The sequence below is a fragment of the Thalassophryne amazonica genome, chromosome 18, assembly GCF_902500255.1.
Source record: "Thalassophryne amazonica chromosome 18, fThaAma1.1, whole genome shotgun sequence".
NCBI classification, from domain to species: Eukaryota; Metazoa; Chordata; class Actinopteri; order Batrachoidiformes; family Batrachoididae; genus Thalassophryne; species Thalassophryne amazonica.
This window is the reverse complement of record NC_047120.1, coordinates 25,466,602-25,482,527: the sequence shown is the minus strand read 5'-3', so window position 1 is coordinate 25,482,527 and position 15,926 is coordinate 25,466,602.

Below are 15,926 nucleotides of genomic sequence, written 5' to 3'. Positions count from 1 at the left end.
CGCTGGCCTGCTTTGAAAGACTGATATCCCAGATCGCTTCCCGTCTTGTAAGTGTGCAGCAGCCTTATCTCGGGCGTAGGAAGTTGTTCGGATTTTATCACAGTGCAGCCTATCCTGGATTATTGTAAATGGACACCAAGTAGTCCAGAATGAAGTCCTTCTTTCCAGTTTTCTGACCTTGTTTCCTTTCTACATCGTCCCAGTTAATAAGATGATTTGGATGTGTGGTTTAGTGTATCAGTGAGTTTGGCTGTGTGTAGGCGATACTAAGCAAAATATGCAACAGCCAATTCACAGATTGAATTTAGAATGACAAATAGAAATCTGACAACTCAGATGAATTGAATCAGTTCTTATTCTATGTACTGAATACAAAGATTTGGAGACACAAATCTGCTTCTCTTGGTCACAAACACCTAAAAAAATACAGGTAAGATGTGGAACAGAATGCCCACAATAGTACAATTTCTAACTTCTGCATCATCCAGATTGATTATGTTCTTAATTACACTCACCTGATATAGCAAATGCAGGGGTATTGTTTTTGGTTTTTGGTTTGTTTTTTTCTTGAAACAAAACTGACTGAAAATTAACACTGGTCGCCTTCAATAAATACTTGCAAAGGATGAGGTCAGTGGTTGACATCTTGGGCATTAAACTAACCCCCTTTGGTAACTAGTCAGCAAGCAATTTCACTGAATCTTACTGAAAATTACCCTTTCAATTTCCTTGCCTGGTGCAGACAGTATTGTTATCTATATTATAATAGCCAAGTGGCCTGTGTGTGTGTGTGTGCCATACAGACACACAGCCATACAGACACACGCACATGTGTGTCTGTATGGCTTTGATCATAGAGAAACTGGGGAGAGCTGACATTTGCTGTTTGGTATGCTTATGTATTTTGGGACAAGAATGAACACTGGGAAAACTAGAGTTGATAGGACTAATATTTTTGGCAATATTAGCTAACCAGTGAAAAATGGACACTGTGGTGCAATGCACCATGGGAGTTTGGGGTTTTAATTGTTATTGTGGTCATGTTAAACAGTGTTGTTAGTGTTCTTGATTCATTGCGTTTTTGTAGTTCGGTTAGTTTAGTCAGTTTAATTGTCATGTTGCCGTTACTATGAGTGAGTTAAATGTCATGTTGCTGGTACCATGAGTGAAAAGTGCAGTGCTTTTGATGTCTTACACCACATCTCTGTTTGTGGGTGTGTCAAATTAAAAGCACCTGCTAGCAGCAGAATGAAGAACAGACCAAAAGCTCTGTGTGTGTGTGTGTGTGTGTGTGTGTGTGTGTGTGTGTGTGTGTGTGTGTGTGTGTGTGTGTGTGTGTGTGTGTGTAACTTAGATCACAGACAACCTGATGCAAACTTTGATAACAAGAACCTAAACAGTTTATAAATATTTTAAGACAGTAAATTAACGTTAAAAATTTCCGTAATTAACAGGAAATAAAAGGATTGAGTTCTTCTTCTAAAAACGTGAGGTCTAAGGTTCTAAAAGCATTATAGAAACGTGGCATAATTTATTACCACCCTTTAAAAATGTCAGCTACCTATTTTAGAAATGCTACCCAATCCCCACGGGCAACGCGCTGGTACCCTTATAGTTTGTAATCAGGCAGTCACCCTTCCCTTACCAAAATGGAAAAAGTTCTTTATTCCACTTTGTTGGGATGATACCTGTCTTCCAAACAAAAGATTTCTCATATCTCTTGCAGAATAGCATCTCCACCTGCCCCCCAAAAAGTTCAGTCCCAATATAACAGATCACTACAACTTTACCTGCTTTAGGGCCACTTCACACATAACACGATTGAAGCCGACTAACGCATGAAGGAGGAATTGCATGCCATTCCTGAAAAATCATATGCCTCGTACACCTGTCGACACAACCATTCGCACACACATGCTGCCAAAAGACAGTGAATGCCCTGCGCATGCTCATTCGAGCCCCCTTTTGGTGAGTGTCAGCCAGATTCCAGATGCCACACAGGAACATCTAACACCGCTCACTGGACACTTAGAAAAGGTGGGGCTGTTCGCACTCCTGGCATGATAGTAGACAGCAGGTGACTATATTCGACCTGTCTGTGACCAGCTGACCGCTGTGTGCTGCGACTCAGCTGAAGAACATGCGATGCATATGTGTGAGCAGGCGCTCATGCCCTCATGAGGACCGGCCAGCATCTGAGCGCACATCACAGTGTGAAGCCAGCCTGGCCGGCTGATGTCACTTCCACCATGTAAATTGTAGTTTACATGACAGACAGAAAGAGTGGAAATTAAATAAAACATATAAGGGTGAAGGTGTGAACTCATTCTTGTGTGATCGCTTTGCTGTGGACATACAGCGTCTGTCAGCTGACTGCCGACTGACAGCTGGATGTGACCAGGCACACAAGGTGTTACATTACAACACAAACAGACATCAGACAGATGCAGGACAAACACATAATAATAAATACATAAAATTAAAATCACAGACTCAAGGTACAGATAGTGAGCCTTTTTGTTCTGTGAGCTGCCGAGGTCCGCATACAGAGCTGGGCGTGTCCCTCTGCGATGTGCAGCTGTTCAGATATCTGTGCTCACAAATCATAGCTCGAGAACACCTGTAGTGTCTTGTAAGATACGACTTCACATAACTACTGTGAAGCGCGGACATCAGCATACTGTCCTCACATGGGAATAAATTAAAACGTACTGCTTCAGCTGGCCGGCACGTCAATGCACCACAATGCTGGTGAATATCATGCCATGCAGGAAATCACACCACGGGATGCCCCTGCAAGGTGTGTGTCATTGCGGAATTTCCCGACATTGTAATTATTAAAACACATACCACACTTGCAGCAGATCACTGCTGATGTGTTTACGATGCGAAAGCCTGGCTCTTCATGAGATGGGAGCCGACTCTACATGATACCTGGCCGGCCGGCTCTTCATGAGACAAGTGTATCAGGTAATTCATGTAAAATATAAAAGAGAACAGTAATCCACGTCATTCAGTAGTTCCTGGTGTATGTCTAAGTGGAGGCTAAATCCACTCTTTGTAACAGGAATTAAGTATTATAAATTGTGGTGTTTTTTAAATTTTTTTCCTCCGCTGTTGTGTGCGCAACTTTCCACGTGCTCACACTGTCTTCATGCGCACGAACACGAGTGTGCATGAAACCGCCGCCGTGGTATCGTGCACGCCTGTCCGTCCGTGCGGCCCTCCCAACAGCAGCTGAAATGTTTCGTGGTTTCCTATTTCTTTTTTGGTTCACGGATTTTTTCCTGTTTTTGCATATTTCGTATTACGTGTGAAGGCACCCTTAAGTTGTTTCATCATTTTTGTAATCTCACTGAGATTCAATGGTTTTCATCTGACTGGAGGATCAGCCACAATGGTTCCCAACATTCTGACAGAAGTATCAGGCGAGATATGGGAGGCCCAGGTCCTGGATAGCCGCTACCAAGGCAGACAACTTCTCAAAATTAGCCATCTAACTGCTACCACCAGGTGTAACATGGGTTTCCTTGTGGTTTTTTCCAGTTACTGAGGCCATTGCGTGCTAGTTGATGCCCAGAGTCAAATTCCAAATGGCAAAAATGTAGCTGATGTTTCCTCGGTAAGCAGCCGATACACCTAACTTGAGTTTCCATAATCAACCACTCATTTGACACAAATTGTTCCACCGGTACCCAAACGTTCTCTGAAGATATTTAGTACAATGACATCCAATCATCACCTTAGGGTACTGGTTAGCCTCCAAGTATCACAAGTATACAGTAAGACAGGAAGCACAAGGATGCAAAAGGCTTGGACTATCATTCTTCTGCACAAGTAAGTATCAGCATGACCAGACACCTCACATCATGACTCCATAAGCTCTTCCTAGGAATCTTTCAAATGCTGATGGCCCAAATAAATGAATGTCACTGCCAACACAATCTAATACTGACAAATTCAATACTTTCACCACATGCAGATACACTTCTGGTGGCCACATCCAAGAAGTCATTTAAAGCCTCAATGTTGATCTTGATCTAGGACAATCACCCTCATTCAAACTGGCAATGCCCATGGGTTCTTCTAACTCAACAAAAATATAAACGCAACACTTTTGGTTTTGCTCCCATTTTGTATGAGATGAACTCAAAGATCTAAAACTTTTTCCACATACACAATATCACCATTTCCCTCAAATATTGTTCACAAACCAGTCGAAATCTGTGATAGTGAGCACTTCTCCTTTGCTGAGATAATCCATCCCACCTCACAGGTGTGCCATATCAAGATGCTGATTAGACACCATGATTAGTGCACAGGTGTGCCTTAGACTGTCCACAATAAAAGGCCACTCTGAAAGGTGCAGTTTTGTTTTATTGGGGGGGATACCAGTCAGTATCTGGTGTGACCACCATTTGCCTCATGCAGTGCAACACATCTCCTTCGCATAGAGTTGATCAGGTTGTCAATTGTGGCCTGTGGAATGTTGGTCCACTCCTCTTCAATGGCTGTGTGAAGTTGCTGGATATTGGCAGGAACTGGTACACGCTGTCGTATACGCCGGTCCAGAGCATCCCAAACATGCTCAATGGGTGACATGTCCGGTGAGTATGCCGGCCATGCAAGAACTGGGACATTTTCAGCTCCTGAGATCCTGAGGCCCATTTTGGTTTTGCTCCCATTTTGTATGAGATGAACTCAAAGATCTTTGAGTTCATCTCATACAAAATGGGAGCAAAACCAAAAGTGTTGCGTTTATATTTTTGTTGAGTGTAGGAGTCCTCATGGCAGATGACACGGATGGCCCAGTTGGATTTTTTTTTTTTTTGGTCATCACCCGAACAACAGGAAAGGAAATTACAATTTCTCTTTTCTTAAATTTCTCTTTTCTTAAAGAAATTATATTCGCATATTGAGGGGCCCATGTCCTTCCTCCAGGTGGCACTGTGGTACTATCCCATTGTTGGTCACTTTTATGACCTTTGATCTTTTTTCATCTGGCTGGCTGGGATTTTAGGTTTATTGAGCTGTTATCTGTAGGACAAATCCTGTTGGTTTTTGAACATCCTCTGATTTTGGACAGGTTCATTAAACTGTCTAATAAATTTGGTTTGAACTGGGTTTTCCTGGACCTGTTTCAACAAGTATCTTTGATCCATAGGGACTGTTTGTTGAAACTCTCCCGAGGTGTTGTAAATTTGCTCAAGGAATGTTTGGGAAGACTGGTCACTCTGTGAGAAGGTGGGGGCTTTCTGTGCCTGACTCCGGGTCAAGTGATAACACAGTCCTTCAGCTTATGATATTCCAGCCTTAGAAATGTCTTGAGAGTTCGTTCTTTGTTAAAAGTGGAAAATTAAGGCAACTTTTTATTCTGTAAAGATATGGCTGTGGCTATATTCGCTACAGCTGTAACATAAGAAAATGTGGAAAAAGTGAAGCACTGTGAATACTTTCCGGATGCACTGTATCTACTTAAACAACATGCAACATGTAGATATTGAGTGAGGCTATCAGGTTGCAGCATGTGGTCAACTTGACTCTGGGTCGAGATAAGCACAGGAGATGAATACTGTGGTTGGATGATATAGCGGCCTCTAGACTTTGAAATCCCGTCCAGACCATTGAGATACTCCCCAATGTGAAACTCAAGCTAGCAGTTCTGAAACATCCAGAGATTACAACAGACAAAGAGCTGCATTGAGAGGTAAGCGGCATGAGGGGATGTAATGAACTTCATGTGAAAAGCTCCTCTCTGCAGATGAGAGAGCTGCTCAGGACAGAAGGCATGGTGCCGGCACGGGTTACCCCCGCTTCACAACCAACAGGCTTCTTTGATCACTCCTGTGTGGATAAAGGCAGCATTACAGACACCTCTAAGGTTGGGGTGTGCTCCCAGCCCTCTGAGGGAGCGGAGCAGAAATAACATGACAAAGAATATCTTTGAACGGATGCTCTGAAATCTGTGTTGGCAAATACGCAAGCCTTGATTTACTTTTGGCAATAAAAGACAATCCCTGATCGGCCGGGTATTACACACTCCACTAAGCAAGGTAATAAAAAGTCTCAGATGACCGGATAAAACATACCGATTGAATCGATAAAGAGCTCCTTTAATTTTATTTGATCTTTCGGAAAATGCACCATCAGTTGTTGGAAAAAGGTTAAATCCCACTAAATGTAGGGGTGTTGTTTTCAATTCAAAATAACTTGATGATTCAGGGTTAGTCAAGGACAAAGTGATCTGATTATGAGAAAAGATGAATAAATTAAAAAAAATACTCATTTGTATAAATAGCAGTTAATTGGGGCATATGTGGTTGTACTTAAGGGCTTACCTGTAGAACCAGTACTGAGTGGTTAACAACAGGTGGGAAAAATCTAAAGCAATGAGGAAACCATTCAGAGAAAAGTCATGGCTTATAAAATTGAAGATACCACAAGCAGATGTACTGAACAAAAATATAAGAATCTTGGGGCAATATAGACTTCACATCATTCAAGAAGCAGACCCAAAATAACACCCACAGATCAACACACATTGGTTTAAAAGGTCCAACATAATATCAGCATCATTGATGAACCAATAAAGGAGTTTGAGGCATCAGATAGAAATGTGTCATCGTGTCATCACCACAGCCACAAATGGTGTCAACCAATCCATTACTCCAAAATCAACACGTAAACCATAGACCATATATATACTGGACATACCCTGCATGGTATGACCCATAACCTTTCCATAGAGACCAAGAACAGCCGGTGTCGGCTACAAAACGGTCCCCCTAAAAATGCCCCCCCCCCCCTTCACTGCGCATACATCATTTCGAGCGTCAGCAGTGATTCAGTGATTATCGCCTTGTTTCTGCTTAAAACTGACTTTAGAATGATTTAAGAAGTAGTTGTCATCTGATGGTTAATAATCACATTATTCCCTTTGATACCTTTGTGTGTAGAGTCAGACTCAGAGAGTCAGACTCAGATGTGCTGCTGTCGCGCTCTGATCGCTCCCCCATCTTTTATTTTTAAATAATGCTGAATTTATGTGGAACTGATTGTTATACAAAAGCTTCAGATATCTGTTGCTGAGATAGATGATGACCGAAGAGCAGTTTTAAGCAGAAACAAGGCGATAATCAGTGAATCGCTGCTGACGCTCAGAAATGACACATGCACAGTGAAAGCAGGGGGGACCGATTTTTCAGGGGACCGTTCAGTCAGCGACACTGATTTGAATCTCAAAAATTGTTGCTCTGGGTGTTACCATGTCTGCCTACATCACGCCAAACACCCATGAATAAATAAATAATGAATAAAAAAGGTAAAGTGTAGATGACACGATGCCTGAACAGGATAAAAGTGGTCCTAACATGTCTCCATCTTAAGAATTACAGACAAGCTAAGCTGTCAGGCTAACCTCTGTCTGGGTTTTTAGTAAATCATATTTTTGGTGTTTGGTGTGTGTTTTAAAGGAGAAGTACATAACTGGTCAGTTTTCCTTGTTTCGCCTGTTTTCTTCTCGACAGAGATCCCCAGATAGCTTGGGAGTACATATGTCACAAAACTGTCAGAAGTAAAACTCACTGCTGGCCCTCCCCTCCAGCTAGTATCTCACTGGGCTTCAACAGCTTGCAATCGGCATCCGCAAGTAAATTCCAGCAATTTTGTGCAACATTCCCCTCGCTTGAGTCGGAGGGGCACTTGTGTGTCACTTATTTTTCAACAGACCAAAAAATTTGCACAACAATCTTCTTTGCCCTCTCCATGTAGTCTCCACGACTTAGAACATGCGCACCATGTGAGGAGTTGATGCACTCACTTTTTATTTTATATGATTGGAGAGGAATGCCGCTTTTGGAATCGTCCGAATGAGTCCAGCAGCCCTCCAGCCACTTTGCTCTGCTTTCGGGCCGGCATCCACCTGCCGTGCACGCACATCAGTGGCCTGGAAGTGAAACTACCTGTCCATCCACAGTGGAGCCACTCCATGGCCTTCTTCAGGCACTAGACACCTCACAACATTGAGGCACCTGTGGGCCAGATCATGCCCAGATAAATGTGCCACAATCGCTTTCTGTGCCGTCATGATAGTAATGCACCAGCACTGTGCCTGATCATCACACCTCATTTTTTACCAACACATCCATGTGTGCACAGATACATTAGGTTTCACAGACTTGGCCACAATTCTAGAGGCCACAATTAGAATCAAAATTTGCCAATCTTATGCACCATATTTTATCTTTACACATGACGTTTTTGTGAAGATATCATGTACACAAAATTTCAGAGATGTAACTAGACAGTGGTCACAATTAGCATTGAAACTAGACCTGCGTAGAACTTGTTTGAGGTCTTAGTGAGGTGAGTTTGTGAACCAACTTTCACCTTAATACACAAAGCCTTTTCAAGATACTGTGTGCATAAGATTTAACAGATTTGACCATAAGGGTGCAAGATAGGGCCCTCAGAGTTAAACTGCATTTGTAAAACAGGAAATACTCACACTGTTTACAGTACAGGTCAACTGAATCTCACTGTATACAACCAGGTTCACAAGTCAGTACTGATTTTCATTCCTAAATTCAGTCCTAAATTCTTCCATCCACACTGGGCAGATGACCATAATAACTTTTTAAAGTTCACTGGGTTGCAACTTGGCAAAAGCTGCTCGTCTCTTCCCTTCAAGCCGCTGGGCAGACCAGCAGCTGCTTTACATCTCCGAGATGAAAAGTCACATATTTTCTCAGCGTGCTGGCATGGCTCGACCACGTTACAGCACATGCAGAGGCATCCGTCTCTCAGCTGTGGAGGAAGCTCGTCTCCGTGCAGCTCCTCCTCACAGATACAGCAGATACAACAGTGTGATTCTGACTTTAGGAAACAGGACTTATGTGACGTAGTCCCACAAATTTCCAGATATGTCTCTGGGGGTTTTCTCACACAAGTATTCATAACAGGCACAGAAGTAAGCATAATGCTTTTAGAAACCCACTGAGGTCTAATATCAGTGTAGAGATCTGGGGCCTTATTTCTAAAACATTGTGCAAGTTCCATATTAAAAGTATACATATGAACAAAAGTCAAAAATGACATATAAAGAAAAAACAGATTATAAAATTGTTCATATGCACACCTGCAAACAATATCAACTTTATAAATCCAACAGTACTTTGAATTGTGTGCATGTTGGTCTTCCCCATATCCCCACCCTGTCCATGCCCACCTTCAACCACATATAGTCAAAACACCTCATGAATGTTATGGACATGAGTTTAGCAAGATTTAAGAGGCACTAAAAAGCTCACCACAAGAACCAGCATGAAACCATCCAATTAACAAAATAACCTGATAATTATTTATCATTACAGTTGTCCCAGGATCGGCTGCCCTTCTGTGTTGTTACCATGCTGCCATCTTTATTAAAATAAAATCTCTCATAATATCTGAGCAGGGTAAATATCTGTCTTTTTAAATATATATTTAATATATATGTTGCATGAGGGAAACTGCTTGTTTCATGCCAGCATAGAAGGCAAAGCATTGTCCAAAGCATGCCAATAATGCAGTTATGTCCACCACTTGCATATTTACATTTCAGCAGCTGCAATGTCACTCAGATTTTAACCCTCTGAAAAATGTTCATACACATGGATCACAGTTTGTGTACATTTGCAAACAATTTGCCATTCAGCTTGTTTTTATGAATCACAATTTTTGCACGCATCTTTTAGGTCTCATTTTGCAAAATGGTTATAAATGAGCCCCCCCTCATTTTTCTTTTATTATTTATTATTATTTTTCTTATGTCTTATGTCTCTGGTGTATTTTTGTTAGGCTTTTAAAAATCTCAGCATACCCTGTAAAATACAATTACTAAATCAATGTCTCCCTTCTATCCACAATTGTTGTGAAAGTGTCGTGACACGGACCCACAACAGGGGGCGTTAATGAACGGACAATGGATAAGCCAAAAGTAACAATTTAATGTTGTGAATCGCACAACGACGTACAGACAATAACAATATGGTGGACTGTCAATTATACACAAAGTGACGTGTGGGCAGGCTCGATGATAGAAGACGCCTGGCGAGAGAAGAGCCGGATCCCACACAGCTTCCACCACCAACGGAGCTGAAGAACACCGGAGCCGCCAAGCCCTGCGCCCCAGGTGGCCGCTGTCTTCAGCAGTCAGACCCGGTACTGCTGGCAGAGAACAGAGACAGTCCTGATGAGTGTGAGTTCGCACACTCAGTAATCCCACAGTCTGTATACAGTTAGGAGGGAAAACCTCCACCTCCAATCACACACTCGTGCAGCTCCTGTCTAACCACTTATCTGGTTGGGGTGTGAAGCGAAGCCGTCGCTGATCACACCAAACGCCAATCCCACAGATAAGGCAACACCCACAGGAAAACGGCTGCAAAGAAGTTCAGACTATTAGTCAGTGTTAAGTACAGCAGAGAATATTACCTGAATGGTAGCTGATTTCTCGGCGAGGAGGTGGAGTTGCAGTCTGGCCTTTATGGTGATGGTGATGAGATGAATGAGTGACAGCTGGTGCTGAGGATGAGTGACAGCTGTCACTCCCAGTGGCTCCGGCGCCCTCTCGTGCTTGAAGCCCGCACTCCAAGCAGGGCACCATCTGGTGGTGGTGGGCCAGCAGTACCTCCTCTTCAGCGGCCCACACAACAGGACCCCCCCAACGGGCGCCTCCTGTCGCCCGACCAGGCTTGTCCGGGTGCCGGGCGTAGAAATCAGCCAGGAGGGCCGGGTCCAGGATGAAGCTCCTCTTCACCCAGGAGCGTTCTTCAGGTCCATATCCTTCCCAGTCCACCAAATACTGGAAACCCCGGCCCTTTCGACGAACGTCCAGGAGTCGGCGCACAGTCCAAGCCGGCTCCCCGTCGATGATCCGGGCAGGCGGCGGCGCCGGTCCAGGGGCACAGAGGGGAGAGGTGTGGCAGGGTTTGAGTCTGGAGACGTGGAATACTGGATGTATCCGCTGGCAGCTTCAGCTTCACTGCGGCTGGACTGAGGACCTTCACGATGGTGAAGGGTCCTATAAATCTGTCCTTAAGCTTCTGGGATTCCGTTTGTAGAGGTATGTCCTTTGTGGATAACCAGACCGCCTGCCCGGGCTGGTATGCAGGGGCCGGGGAACGCCGGCGGTCTGCATGGGCCTTAGCCCTCGTCCGGGCTCTGAGCAGGGCAGAGCGGGCGGTACACCACACCCGACGGCACTTCCTCATATGGGCCTGGACCGAGGGCACCCCGACCTCTCCCTCCACTAGCGGAAACAATGGGGGCTGGTACCCCAAACACACCTCAAACGGGGAGAGGCCGGTGGTAGATGAAACTTGGCTATTATGAGCGTACTCGATCCAGGCCAGATGGTTACTCCAGGCCGTCGGGTGCGCGGAGGTCACGCAGCGGAGGGCCTGCTCCAGTTCCTGGTTCGTCCGCTCTGCCTGCCCGTTCGTCTGGGGGTGGTACCCAGACGAGAGACTGACGGTGGCCCCCAGTTCCCTGCAGAAACTCCTCCAGACCTGGGAGGAGAACTGAGGACCACGATCCGAGACAATGTTTGATGGAATCCCATGCAGACGCACGACATGGTGGACCAGGAGGTCTGCAGTCTCCTGGGCCGTCGGGAGCTTTGGGAGGGCCACAAAGTGGGCCACCTTGGAGAACCGGTCCACTATCGTGAGGATGGTAGTCATGCCCTGGGACGGCGGGAGGCCCGTGACAAAGTCCAGGCCGATGTGAGACCAGGGGCGATGAGGCACGGGCAGAGGCTGGAGGAGGACTTGGGCCTTGTGGTGGTCGGCTTTGCCCCTGGCACAGGTGGTGCAGGCCTGGACATACTCCCGGACGTCGGCTTCCATAGATGCCCACCAGAAGCGCTGCCGGACCACTGCCACGGTCCTTCGCACCCCTGGATGACAGGAGAGCTTGGAACCGTGACAGAAGTCAAGGACCGCAGCCCTGGCCTCTGGTGGGACGTACAATTTGTTCTTCGGACCTGTCCCCGGGTCCGGGCTCCGTGTCAGGGCCTCCCGGACAGTCTTCTTCACGTCCCAGGTAAGGGTGGCCACGACAGTGGACTCGGGGATGATGGTTTCAGGGGGGTCTGACAGCTCGGTCTTGACCTCCTCTTCATGCACCCGGGACAGGGCGTCAGATCGTTGGTTTTTTGTCCCGGGGCGGTAGGTGATCCGGAAGTCAAAACGCCCGAAGAACAGCGACCAGCGGGCTTGCCTGGGGTTCAGACGCCTGGCGGTCCGAATGTACTTCAGAAAACCGTAAATGGTACCGATGCTCCCTCCAACAGATGTCTCCACTCCTCAAGAGCCTCCTTCACCGCCAGAAGTTCCTGCTTGCCAACGTCATAGTTCCTTTCAGCCGGGGTCAACCTGCGGGAAAAGTAGGCACATGGATGGAGAACCTTGTCGGACTCCCCGCTCTGGGATAGCACGGCTCCTATCCCTGAGTCAGAAGGCGTCCACTTCAACTACGAACTGGCGATTAGGATCGGGCTGCACCAGAACTGGTGCAGTCGAGAACCGGCATTTCAACTCCCTAAACGCGGCTTCGCACCGATCCGACCAGGTGAAGGGGACTTTTGTGGAGGTCAGGGCTGTCAGGGGGCTAACTACCTGACTGTAGCCCTTGATGAACCTCTGGTGGAAATTTGCAAAACCGAGGAACTGTTGTAGTTTCCTACGGTTTGTTGGTTGGGGCCAATCTCTCACCGCCGCAACCTTGGCCGGATCAGGGGCGACGGAGTTGGAGGAGATTATGAACCCCAGGAAGGACAAAGAAGTGCGGTGGAACTCGCACTTCTCGCCCTTCACAAACAGCCGGTTTTCCAACAACCGCTGTAGGACCTGACGTACATGCTTGACATGGGTCTCAGGATCCGGAGAAAAGATGAGTATATCGTCTAGATATACGAAGACAAACCGATGCAGGAAGTCCCGCAAGACGTCATTAACCAACGCTTGGAACGTCGCGGGCGCATTGGTGAGGCCGAACGGCATGACCAGGTACTCAAAGTGACCTAACGGGGTGTTAAATGCCGTCTTCCACTCGTCTCCCTCCCGGATCCGAACCAGGTGATAAGCATTCCTAAGATCCAATTTCGTGAATATTTGGGCTCCATGCAGGGGCGTGAACACTGAATCCAACAGGGGTAATGGGTATCGGTTGCGAACCATGATCTCGTTCAGCCCTCTGTAATCAATGCATGGACAGAGTCCGCCGTCCTTCTTGCCCACAAAAAAGAAACCAGCACCCATCGGGGAGGTGGAGTTCTGGATCAACCCGGCAGCTAACGAGTCCCGGATGTAGGTCTCCATTGATTCACGTTCCGGACGTGAGTGGTTGTACAGCCTGCTGGACGGGTACTCAGCACCCGGTATCAAATCAATGGCACAATCGTACGGACAGTGTGGGGGCAGCGTGAGTGCCAGATCCTTGCTGAAGACGTCAGCAAGGTCATGGTACTCGGCTGGCACCGCCGCCAGATTGGGGGGGGACTAAAACCTCCTCCTTAGCTGTCACACCGGGTGGAACCGAGGATCCTAAACACTCCCGGTGGCAGGTTTCGCTCCACTGAACCACAACCCCAGACGGCCAATCAATCCGGGGATTGTGTTTTCGTACCCATGGAAAACCCAAAATCACTCGGGAGGTAGAAGGTGTTACATAAAACACAATCTCCTCCCTGTGATTCCCAGACACCACCAATGTCACTGGCTGTGTCTGGTGTGTGATTAGTGGAAGAAGGGTGCCATCTCGTGCCCGCACCGACAATGGTGACGGTAAGGCCACTAGAGGGAGCCCAACCTCCTTTGCCCATCTGCTATCCAGCAGATTCCCCTCCGACCCCGTGTCCACCAGTGCTGGGGTGTGAAGGGTTAGATCCCCGCTCAGGATCGTGACTGGGATTCGTGCAGATCTTCGGGGTTTCCCCGCGTGGGTGTTGTGACCCACCCTTAGCCCAGTCTCTAAGGACAAGTGCTGCTGTTTTGACCGTTTGGGGCATTCTCTCTGTGTGTGCTCGGTTGAGCTGCAGAGAAAACACTCTCCACGGATCAGCCTTCTTTGTCTCTGATCTGATCGCTTTTTGGCCCTGCTCGTTTCCATAGCAACATCAGCAGGGGGAGCTGTTGTCACGTGGAGAGCCCTGGCTGTGGAGCGTGGGGAAGTCGGCTCCCTTTCGGACCCGGAAGGAAGAGGGACGGCTTGCGCCTGACCACGCCCTTCGTCTCGGTCCCGTCGGTGTTCTGTTAAGCGGTTGTCTAACCGTATAACCAGGTCGATAAGCCCATCTAAATCCCCCGGCTCGTCCTTCGTCACCAGGTGCTCCTTAAGGACCAGAGACAGTCCGTTTACAAAGGCGGCGTGGAGCGCAACAGCATTCCAGCTGGCTCGCGCTGCCGCGATGCGGAAGTCGACTGCATACTTCGCTGCGCTCCGACGCCCCTGCCGTATCGACAGCAGCACGCTTGAAGCGGTCTCGCCTCTATGAGGGTGGTCAAACACCTGTCGGAACTCCCTCACAAACTCAGTGTAAACCGTTAGGAGCCGTGAATTCTGCTCCCAGAGCGCCGTAGCCCAGGCGCGTGCCTCTCCTCGAAGCAAATTTATAACGTAAGCCACCCGGCTAGCGTCTGACGCGTACATGATGGGATGCTGTGAAAAGACGAGCGAGCACTGCATCAAGAAGTCCGTGCACGTCTCCACACAGCCTCCATATGGCTCCGGAGGGCCTATGTATGCTTCAGGGGAAGGTGGGGGGGTTCGTTGAACGACCAGCGGAATGTCTGTCTCTGGCACACGGTCAGCAGGAGGAGGTGCTGCAGCAGTGCCCTGAGCATGCGCTTCCACCTGGGCGGTGAGAGCCTCCATCCTACGATTGAGAACAATGTTCTGCTCGGTAACTAAGTCCAACCGAGCGGTAAAGGCGGTTAAGATGTGCTGCAGCTCACCCAACACGCCTCCTGCTGGCACCTGTGCACCTCGCTCTTCCATTGGCTGTTCAAGCGATGGTTGACGCCCCTCGGGATCCATGACGCTGGCCGAGAAATCCTGTTGTGAAAGTGTCGTGACACGGACCCACAACAGGGGGCATTAATGAACGGACAATGGATAAGCCAAAAGTAACAATTTAATGTTGTGAATCGCACAACGATGTACAGACAATAACAATATGGTGGACTGTCAATTATACACAAAGTGACGTGTGGGCAGGCTCGACGATAGAAGACGCCTGGCGAGAGAAGAGCCGGATCCCACACAGCTTCCACCACCAACGGAGCTGAAGAAGACTGGAGCCGCCAAGCCCTGCGCCCCAGGTGGCCGCTGTCTTCAGCAGTCAGACCCGGTACTGCTGGCAGAGAACAGAGACAGTCCTGATGAGTGTGAGTTCGCACACTCAGTAATCCCACAGTCTGTATACAGTTAGGGGGGAAAACCTCCACCTCCAATCACACACTCGTGCAGCTCCTGTCTAATCACTTATCTGGTTGGGGTGTGAAGCGAAGCCGTCGCTGATCACACCAAACGCCAATCCCACAGATAAGGCAACACCCACAGGAAAACGGCTGCAAAGAAGTTCAGACTATTAGTCAGTGTTAAGTACAGCAGAGAATATTACCTGAATGGTAGCTGATTTCTCGGCGAGGAGGTGGAGTTGCAGTCCCGCCTTTATGGTGATGGTGATGAGATGAATGAGTGACAGCTGGTGCTGAGGATGAGTGACAGCTGTCACTCCCAGTGGCTCCGGCGCCCTCTCATGCTTGAAGTCCGCACTCCAAGCAGGGCGCCATCTGGTGGTGGTGGGCCAGCAGTACCTCCTCTTCAGCGGCCCACACAACAACAATAACTTAAAAACAATACATGCTATAATCTTGCAACCT